At 46.7% G+C, this 9718-nt stretch overlaps 1 long non-coding RNA gene across 1 annotated transcript; it reads right to left on the bottom strand.

Annotated features, from left to right (window-relative positions):
* Nucleotides 1-2116: 2116 nt before the first annotated feature.
* On the bottom strand, nt 2117-2765 carry LOC141020883 (uncharacterized). The gene is made up of 2 exons (XR_012180886.1): nt 2568-2765; nt 2117-2477 (listed from the first exon to the last, which is right to left on the bottom strand). It is a non-coding gene; the product is annotated as an uncharacterized lncRNA (long non-coding RNA).
* Between the last annotated feature and the right edge of the window lie 6953 nt (nt 2766-9718).

The following is a 9718-nucleotide window of genomic DNA, read 5'->3' as shown; positions in this document are numbered from 1 at the left end:
CCCTTTTGTCGCGGTTCGATTGTTTTGGGGACTAATGGGGGCGTATGGAAGCCTCTTTTTCTACTAGTGTAATATGAGCAGTTCGTATTTTGTAATGTACTCCTATATGAAGAAAATAGTGAGAACATATTTCTGTGACACTCAGAATAACTTTCCTGGAAAATTTATTAAAATTAATAAATAAGTGATGTTACAATTGTATGTGCATGAAGAGCCCACTCTATTATCTCGCACCAGGTTCCCTCGTATATCAGGGTCGGCCCTACTTTGAACCCTCATTTGTTCATGTGCAGGTGTGTCTCTCAAATTGTCCGAACACATGCATGTGATTGGTGGTGCCAGAGAGAGGTAGAGAAAAGAAATAATAAATAAAGAGATAACATGGTATGTGATGGGCCGTGTCTGACATGACAGACTATCTGGGCACGCCCAAATACCCACATATCGTCCTCATATATGAGGTGAGTTTGTTGGTTCGTGAACAACCCTGACATATGAGAACGTACGAATTGTGGGGGTCTGGTCAGATAACTTTTTTTCTTCTCTCTCCTGTTTGGTTCTTATCCGGGCTGTCTGCCCAGATATATAAGGGCAATTTGAGTGGTCCAGTTGGAGATGCTGTAAACGTAACTTTATCTAAATGCCTTTTGAAATAACGGTTTGAAGCTCTTTGTAAATGTCAGCCAGTTTGGTTCAAAATTCCTCAGACGTAGTTCAAGGTTTATTTATTTGTTTGCTAAATTTATGAATTCTAGTGGAAACCTTCTCTTAAGTCAGCCAAAATGTATTCGTCTAAGATGAATATTTGTGGTTTGTTTAGTTCTTTTTTTAAATGAGGCAAAAGACTTGCCATTTTCATTGATTAAGAAGAGTAAGAATTGCCTCGTTAACTGACGGAAAACCAGGCTAAAACCGACACAATCCAGCTCACAAAATGGGCACCACCGGCCAACCTGGCCACCGACATTAAACACAGAGCTGCAGAACAGCTGCACAAGCTATGGCGACACATGCCAACAGATGGCCACATGCATAAACAACCGACAACTCCGACTTGGACGACGGGCATCGCAAGGGAAATATGCAGGACTTGTGCCGACCGTGCTCACCGCACCGATCACCGAGCGCCTGTCATCATCACCACCTGGACTCGCTCCACCGCAACTCCGACTTCACATCAACCAAGCAATCCACGGAAAGAGCATCTCGGACTCGCCGGGAAGATCTGACTAGCAAATCCCGAGCCGCGATCCAAGTTCTTCTCGACGCCATCATCGTTGCCAAATAGAAATCAGCGCCCCCGAAACAGCCTCCTCAGCAAACCACGCGGCGAAGGTGCCGCCAACCACCGGTCTCCAGATGTAGCCGGCTCCGAGACGATGCCCCAAGGAGGAAGAACACGTGACGGCGCCGTCATCGCCTGATCCGTGGGCGAGGAATCATTCAACGACGATCGTCATCATGGCACCTGAATGTGGAAGATGGTAGGAAAGGCTTCTGATAGTTTCCATCATGCCAAACAGTCAAAGACACATGACCAAAAAATATTTCCATGTTCTGACCATGGGGTTAGCGGTGGGAATTTACTGCCTGCTAATTATCCTTCCCTTTCTCCAAAAGTAAAAGGTCCCGCATTGGGAATAATGGAATGACAAGTACTTTTCAGATAGGCTGCCTCCATAGCGAAAAATGCCAACGGTGCTCGAGCTACAGGGAGCTCGTTTTCAAAATTTGAATTTCCACAAAGATTTTTTTTTAAATAACACACATACACATGTATACTACCTATGTGCAAAATTTCACAACATTATACTTTTACATATGGCATACAGAAAAAAAGACAAATATGTATTTCCAAAATGGTCCCTTTATTTGTTATTGGGCCGGATTTGAAATTTCACATGTTCATGTGGAACACACATAAGTTCCATGGATTTTTTTTCAGATTTTTACGAAACTTTCATGCTTTTTAATTTGTAAGGAGCTCGGGCACCAAAAATGTGCACTCGCCTCCATAGTCCATATGGTTTCCTATATCAAGGATTTTGGAGCACTAAATAGGCAGTTTATTCATGCAACACACTGATTAATTAGAGTTCACACTTAAGTATATATAAAAGCAGTACAACCATCCTCATATTTATTTATTGTCATAGACCATCTTCCTAATTATTTCGAGACACTGGGACTTATAAGACATCAGTGGCTCACACATGACACACCCTTGACAAAAAGTGTACGCAATAGTCAATGATAAACTTTCCAGGACTCTCGCGGAACACTTGCATGTGTCATATATATACACACATGTCAATTTAGAATAGCCTGCTGCAGGGTCTTGCGGTGCGGCGTAAGGGCTGCCGCCGCCGGAGATGTGGTGTCTGGGCGCCCGTTATGGCATCTACCAACACAGTTGTGCGGGTTCGCACCCTGCGGCGACGGAGGACCAAAACTCGGACGGCTTCCATCCAGATGAACTGCGTATATGCACACCATAAATTTATATACGACTATATACAAGTGCTAAAACTTGATTAACCTGATTAACTACTAAGTAAAGTACTAACCTTGTGTGGCCGCTGAGCATGGCAGGGAGCAGCATATGAATATGATAACAAGGATTGCCGAGGAACGTGCCATGGCAGGAGATGAAGAGCGTTCCATCGTCCTTTGCTCAACAGTGTATAAGGTGCGCCACAGACCCGTGCAAGCGGCCGGTTTGCCTGCCCTTAGGGGCATAACCTCAGTAGTTTATATATACATGCTCGGAGAAGGTTGTAAGTTCACTGCTAGCTTGGCTCCTGCGCGGAAGATTCCTCTTGATGGAGAGCTACGACGACTCCCATGGTCAAAGTCATCGACCCTCGGTCATCACTTTGGACAAAAATTTCTTTCTCACGATAGTAACTGTCGGAGACTGGCTCAAGCTGTGCGTTCTGAGTCCACGATACCACGGAAGGAGGCGACACGCAACACGCTGACCACTGATGGCCGGAGCACGGGCGCGCCACCACCCTGCTGCGAGCACTGTCGCACCGCCCCTCCCCCCGTCCCCATCTCGGAGCACCAACGACACACACGGAAGAGCGGTACGCCGCACGGCCGCCGCACAAGCGGTTCCGGTGCGGCAGAACCCCGTCGTGGCCGGATCCACGCAGGGGATTTGCCTCATGGAGACAATCGGACCACAGTGAAGAGAGGGGAAGTAGGGGGAGGCCTCTATGGTACTGAGATGAACAGTCGAGTAGCCGACCGATTCAACTTTTTTTTTAAATGGACCGATTCACCTTTGGGGAGGACAGCGCCAAACGATTAAAATTGGGTATCTGATTATACGTAAGTGTTAACTGTCTTGGCTGTCTGCCATATGCCCCTGTGTCTTCTAGGTCGCATCTCTATCCCCTCGCCTCTCTTTTGTCATCAACCAAAGAGCACAGATGCTCCCAAAAAAAAAAACCCCAAGACCACAGCTGCAAGCACGCCGTCAGTCACCACCGCCGACGTATGCTGCAAGCACACTGTTGTAGTCTGGCCACCAGGTATTGCAAGTAGCCACACCGCAACTGTTGCTACGAGCATCCGCAACATCTCTCACGTGGTGCAAGCCGGGCCGCTAGGGATGCCGCACTAATCTTGTTAAAACAAACACATAAATAAATAGATGTAAAAAACAACTAAAAGTAACGAAAACCAAATGTAAGGGTGTTATCGGTTTACATTTTAGAAACAATAAAACATACAAATATGTGAAACACTTTTGGACTGTACTTACTGGGATGCCACATATATTTCACAAAAAATTGAATCACACCAGAATTTATAAGATTACAATGAGGCGATGCCATATTTTTATTAGTACCTCAATTAACTGGCACCATCATTGATCATACGTAACAGATAACACACAATAAATATAGACCGACAGTGTTTCACACGTAATTAACGGATGTTCTTAACAACATGCTGCAGTGTCTTGCGGTGTGGTGTCAGCGCCGACATCTCTAACACTGGCGACACATGGAATAGGGATTGAATAACATGGCGTGCTCACCGGCACCCGCACGGGGGGCAGTAAGGAGTAGAGACTGAAGGAATTGGAGTCACCAGCGGGTTCCCAGGCACCAGAATGAGCGGCGGTGGAATGGGCACTGAAGGAGTTGGAGTCACCGGGTTCCCATAAACGGGTGGCGGTGACGGTGGCGGCGGCGCATGAATAGGGGTTGAAGGACATGGCCGAGGAATCCAGGACCTGGAGTGTCCACTGTTGGCCCGTGCACCGGCGACGGAGGAGTCCCTGGTTCTCGGCCTCCGTCAAGAGCAACTGCATGCATGCGTGAACCGTGAATCAGCGTCCCTGACATGCATATATAAAGAAGATGCATCGCTGCTGCCAGTGATCCAGATGTGATTTACTACTTACCTCGGGCAGCCGCCAGGCATGACAGGGAGCAACATAGATCGCAGCCCTTCATACCAAGGAAAAAGTAGAAGTAGAACGCGCCATGGTTCTTCTCTTTTTGTGCATGCATGCCTTGTTTATATAGGGAACGGTGGCACTACGGCAAGGTACCTACGCCGCACTCTGACTAGTACAGTGAGGATTGCTTGCTAGTATATTCTTGCTTTTGGAGATCTTTTTTTGAAACAGGGCAAAAGATTTGCCTCGCGATTCGTGTAGACGCGTAAGGGTCAAAGTCTGCAATTGGGTCAGCAGTCTTGACTCGTGACAGCAACAGGTAATGAGGGAAAATATGGTCCTCTTCTGTCTTGTATGGACCAGCGAAGTCAACATTATAGGCTAACCCAACCATGCATCTCGTCGGCACAAACATTATCGGCTTAATTACCATACATGTTTCTCTGGTCGACATTTCTCTCCCATGTTACCCTCGAACTCTGTATCAATCGATTCATGCAGTCATATTATTAAATCAAAACGTAACAAAGTCTATAGGTCCAAAGAAGCTCATAAAATAAGCAGTAGTCAAGATAAAATCTGAAAAACGCCACAACCGGCCATAAAGAACTGAAAAGTGTCGCATCCGGTGATAAAACAACAAGCTACGATGCCTACACACCTAGCCTATTATTAGCTTGCCATGCAAATCGGCTGAAGATAGCCCGTGCTACTGTCTCCCAACGGTAGCACCCAATAACCATAAGCTCCCTGAAGTCCACATGAATGAATAAGGACCACATACGGATCCAAGCTGTAGCTTTGTATATAACCTGCAAAAAATCGGTGAATTGTGTCCCATTAAAAATCATGTCATTTCTAGTGTTCCATATAGTCTAGAGTAGTGCACATACTTCCATCCGAATATGTTTAGCTAAGTGTACGTCCACACCATGCATTAAGCCACGTCCCAAATAACGTGTTTATACTCCTTGGGTGTTGAATGTTAAAAGCTATATGAATTGATGACCATAATAGTTATGCTAGAGGACATTCAAGAAAAAGGTGTTTAACCGTTTCATTTTGATTACAAAAACAACACCTAGAAATACCAACCCAATTCCTTTTTACCAAGTTATCTTTGGTTAGAATGACTTCTTTTTGTACAAACCACATAAAGATTTTAATACGAAGCGGAATTTTAATCTTCCAAATGTGCAACGACCTCGACAATGACCCGGAGTCAATTAGATCCGAATACATGGTTTTCATTGAGAATATTTCATTCATAGTTAACTTCCAGTGAATTGTATCAGCTGATCCGATAGGTGAACCTCCATCAACCTACGAACCAGGTGCAACCAAGCATTCCAACGTTTCACTACTAGCGATTTCCTAAATTGGATATTAAGCGGTATCGAGTTTAATATTGTACCGACGTAATCCTCCTTACGTTGCACAATATTATATAAGGTGGGATATTGCAAAGCCAAAGGCATTTCCCCTAGCCATGTATCCTCCCAAAATCGAGTACTATTACCATTACCAACCAGGAACTTCACTTGTTGGAAGAAAGTTGCTTTCGTCCTCATTAATCCCTTTCAGAAGGGTGAGTTTGTTGGCCTAGCGGTGACTTGGGCCAAACTCTTAGAGTGTAAGTATTTATTCCGCAAGATTTGTACCCACATACCTTCGGGCTCAGTAGATATTCTGTAGAGCCACTTGCTAAGCAGACATCCATTCTTGACCTCTAAATTCTCAATCCCTAACCCACCCTGATCTTTTGGTCTGTAAATAATATCCCATCTAGCCAGTCTGTACATCTTCTTGGCCTCATCACTTTTCCAAAAGAATCGGGATCTATAAAAGTCAAGTCTTTTCGTACCCCTATCGGTACCTCAAAGAAGGATAGGAGGAACATCGGCAAACTCGTCAAAACCGAATTTATCAAAACCAACCGACCTCTGTACGACATGAGCTTGCCCTTCCAGCAGCTCAGTTTCTTTTCAAAACGATCCTCTATACATTTCCATTCCTTGTTCGTTAAACGTCTATGATGAATTGGGATCCCTAGATAACTAAAAGGTAAGGATGCCATTTCACAAACGAACGAATTTCTATAATCACCTTGTTTCTCTTTGGGTCTCCCAAAAGCAGAACAATTCACTTTTATGGAATATAATTTTAAGCCCAGACAAATGCTCAAAAAGAAACAATACAAGCTTCTTATTCCTAGCTTTTGCAAGATCATGTTCCATGAATATTATAGTATCATCTGCGTATTGTAGGACGGAACCCCCCCCCCTCCCCCTACAAGGTGAGGGACGAGTCCGCCTACCTGGCCACTCTCCTTGGCCCGGCCAATTAGTACTGCCAACATATCTGCTAACATGTTAAACATCACATGAGACATGAAATCTCCCTGTCGCAACCCATTACATGTCTGGAAAAAATGTCATGTATCATCGTTGAATTTTATTCCAACACTACCTTTTTGTATGAATGAATCCACCTGAGATCTCCAAGATTCATTGAACCCCATCATACGTAAGGCTTGCTATAGAAAGGGCCATTTGACCTTATCATACGCTTTTTCAAAATCCACTTTGAAGATAACGCTATCTAATTTCTTCTTATGGATTTCATTAAGCGTTTCATGCAAGACCACAACCCCTTCAAGGATGTGTCGTCCTGGCATGAAAGCAGTTTGTGTTGGTTGCACAATCGAATGGGCTATCTGTGTCAACCTGTTCATGCCAACCTTTGTAAAAATCTTGAAGCTTACATTGAGAAGACAGATCGGTCTGAAGTGCTCAATGCGAATAGCCTCAACCCTCTTTGGCAACAATGTTATTGTTCCAAAGTTGAGGTGTGGCCATCGAATAAATCATGGAACATACGCATCAGATCTCCCTTAATGATATGCCAGCATTTCTGGTAGAATTCCGCCGGGAACCCATCTGGCCCATGAGCTTTATTATGTTTCATTTGCGTTATTGCATCAAACACCTCTTTCTCTATGAACGGAGCAGACACCAACTCATTCTCTTCTAAGTTAAGCTGAGGTATGTCCCCGGTTGCCTAGGAGCTATCTGCCTTGTCGTCTCTTCACACAATCCGCTACCGTTGCTTTCTTGGGCCCTGTAGCACCCCTCCCCCGCCAGAGTATTGCTCGCCGTGGACCCGTCCGTGAAACCGATGACACCGGCGGCGGCGGCAAGGGACTCCCCAGCCAGGGTGCGAGCTGGCCACTGTGGCCCTATGCACGACACGGGAGGAAACGAAGCTGTTCCTCTGCAAGTTCTAGAAGGCGGCCGAGCAGGGCGGCCGCGCCCCCGCACACTTCGAGAGACCAGTCCAACTACGACGATGAAAACAAACATTGTGACGGAGGTGCCGCCGGCCAGCCCGGCCACGCGTACGAGGTCACGATCCGCTACAATCTAGTTTAGCTTTTTTTTTCAGGTTTTATTAGTTCAATGGACCAAATATTGTTCGGTGTATGTAAATCATATCTGAACATAAATCAATTCCATCAAATTTGTATGAATTTCGACTAAATTTGTTTATCTATTTGTCGGACATTTACGACGAGCGTTGGATGACCGGCTCCGGTATCATTGTTGTCGGACAATACTATATCCATTTTAGGTACCCTCGTTGGTGATGTGCTTACTCGAGTGAATGTATGGGGTCCGTAAGCAATGGTCATGCATATATAACTTCAAGGGATAAGTATATATTTTGTCCCTTAAATTTTGCGAAAGTATAGAGATGGTCCTCCAACTGTAAAACCAGCAAATCTAAGTCCCTGAACATTCAAAACCGGATAAGTTTAGTCCCTTAACTTTAAAAACCGGGTAAGTTTAATCCCTCATGCTGCTTGGGTGGTTTTCTGCCGACGTGCAGTGGTTTTTGACTCTGCGCGGTGGCTGTCGGCCATGACGCCAATCCTCTCGGCCGAGGCAGCGCCGAACTCACGGTCATTCTGCTGTACAAAGCTAGCCTCGTACTAACTCATCAATCCGCTCGTGTATAAAGCAAGCTCTCCCTGATGCCCTTTCTGGCTGTTGAATAATTAATTGGGCCGTCGATTATTTGCCGTTTTCTTCTCATTCAGTTAGCAGGGCACGAGCTCACTATTTTTGTCTGGAGGCCCTGTGGGTCGAGTCCGGCAGCTGCATGCATATCGTTGCAAGTGTCCAGCTGCGCGGCAAGTTGTGCGCTGCACAAACCACTGAGTCCTAGCGTTCATCAGAGTGCATCTGAGTGCGTGTGAGTTGTGAGCTAACACTGGCGGTGCTTTTGGCCCGATAGGAATCAGCTTAAATCAATTAACGTGCATACATAAACTAGCTGTCTGCTTTGCTTTTGTTTGCTGCGTACATGCATCGACATGTAATCGTATCTACTACGAGCAGACCACATCAAGCCAGCGCTGCAAGCACACTCTCGCCGAAAAGTCGCGTTGCCGCCGTCGAGCAGGCTGGCACCCGGACAATCTCACCATTCGCAAAGTCAAATAGGCATATGCAGCCGACGGAAGGACGTGCACTACTGCTGCTCTGCTTGTGCGCCCGCAAGGCGGCGGCATAAGTGGCGACGAACATGATGAGGCCCGGCAGCGCGCAACCCTCCCTGGCTGTGTATACCACACCATGTCGGTAGAAACCACCCAAAACAGCACGAGGGACTAAACTTATCCGGTTTTAAAAGCTGAGGGACTAGGTTTTGCCGGTTTTGGAGTTAAGGGTACTTTCAAAAAAGTGGAGGAACGAAAAATATACTTTTCCCTAACTTCAATTAATTTAGAATCGAGGGGGAGTACAACTAAGACGTAGTACGTACAGGCGTGTTCTTTTGCGAGGAAACCTCTGATCTATTCATCAAGTGGTAAGAGCATCTCCAATAGACGGTCCAAATGTAAAAATACCTAACTTTTGGACCGTCTGGGCAAAAAATTGGACCGCGGCCTCCTCCTCATGTAAAATACAACACCTCGCGATGCAAATATACATCACGAGATGCATCTGGTCCAAAACTAGCCGCCGCCCGCGAACGCCCAACCGCCACTTCATTTCCTTTCCCGCCCGCCCGCGCCCGTCCGCGACCCTCCCGGCCGCCGCCGCCGCCCCCCCGCCGTCTGGCGCCGCCATGGCCGATGCCGACGACCGCGCCGCCTTCTCCGCCGCCGCCGCAGCCGGTGGGCTGACCCACGTGGCCGCCGCCGCTGCCATCCCGCCCGCAACCTCGGCCCTGCCGCCGCCCCCCGCCCGCCGGCCCAGATTGGCGCCGCCCAGGCCGGTGGCCACCGCGCAGGCG

This window comes from Aegilops tauschii, chromosome 3 (genome assembly GCF_002575655.3).
Source record: "Aegilops tauschii subsp. strangulata cultivar AL8/78 chromosome 3, Aet v6.0, whole genome shotgun sequence".
Lineage (NCBI taxonomy): Eukaryota > Viridiplantae > Streptophyta > Magnoliopsida > Poales > Poaceae > Aegilops > Aegilops tauschii.
Note: the sequence above shows the minus strand (reverse complement) of the source record. Positions and strands in the feature narration are given on the sequence as shown.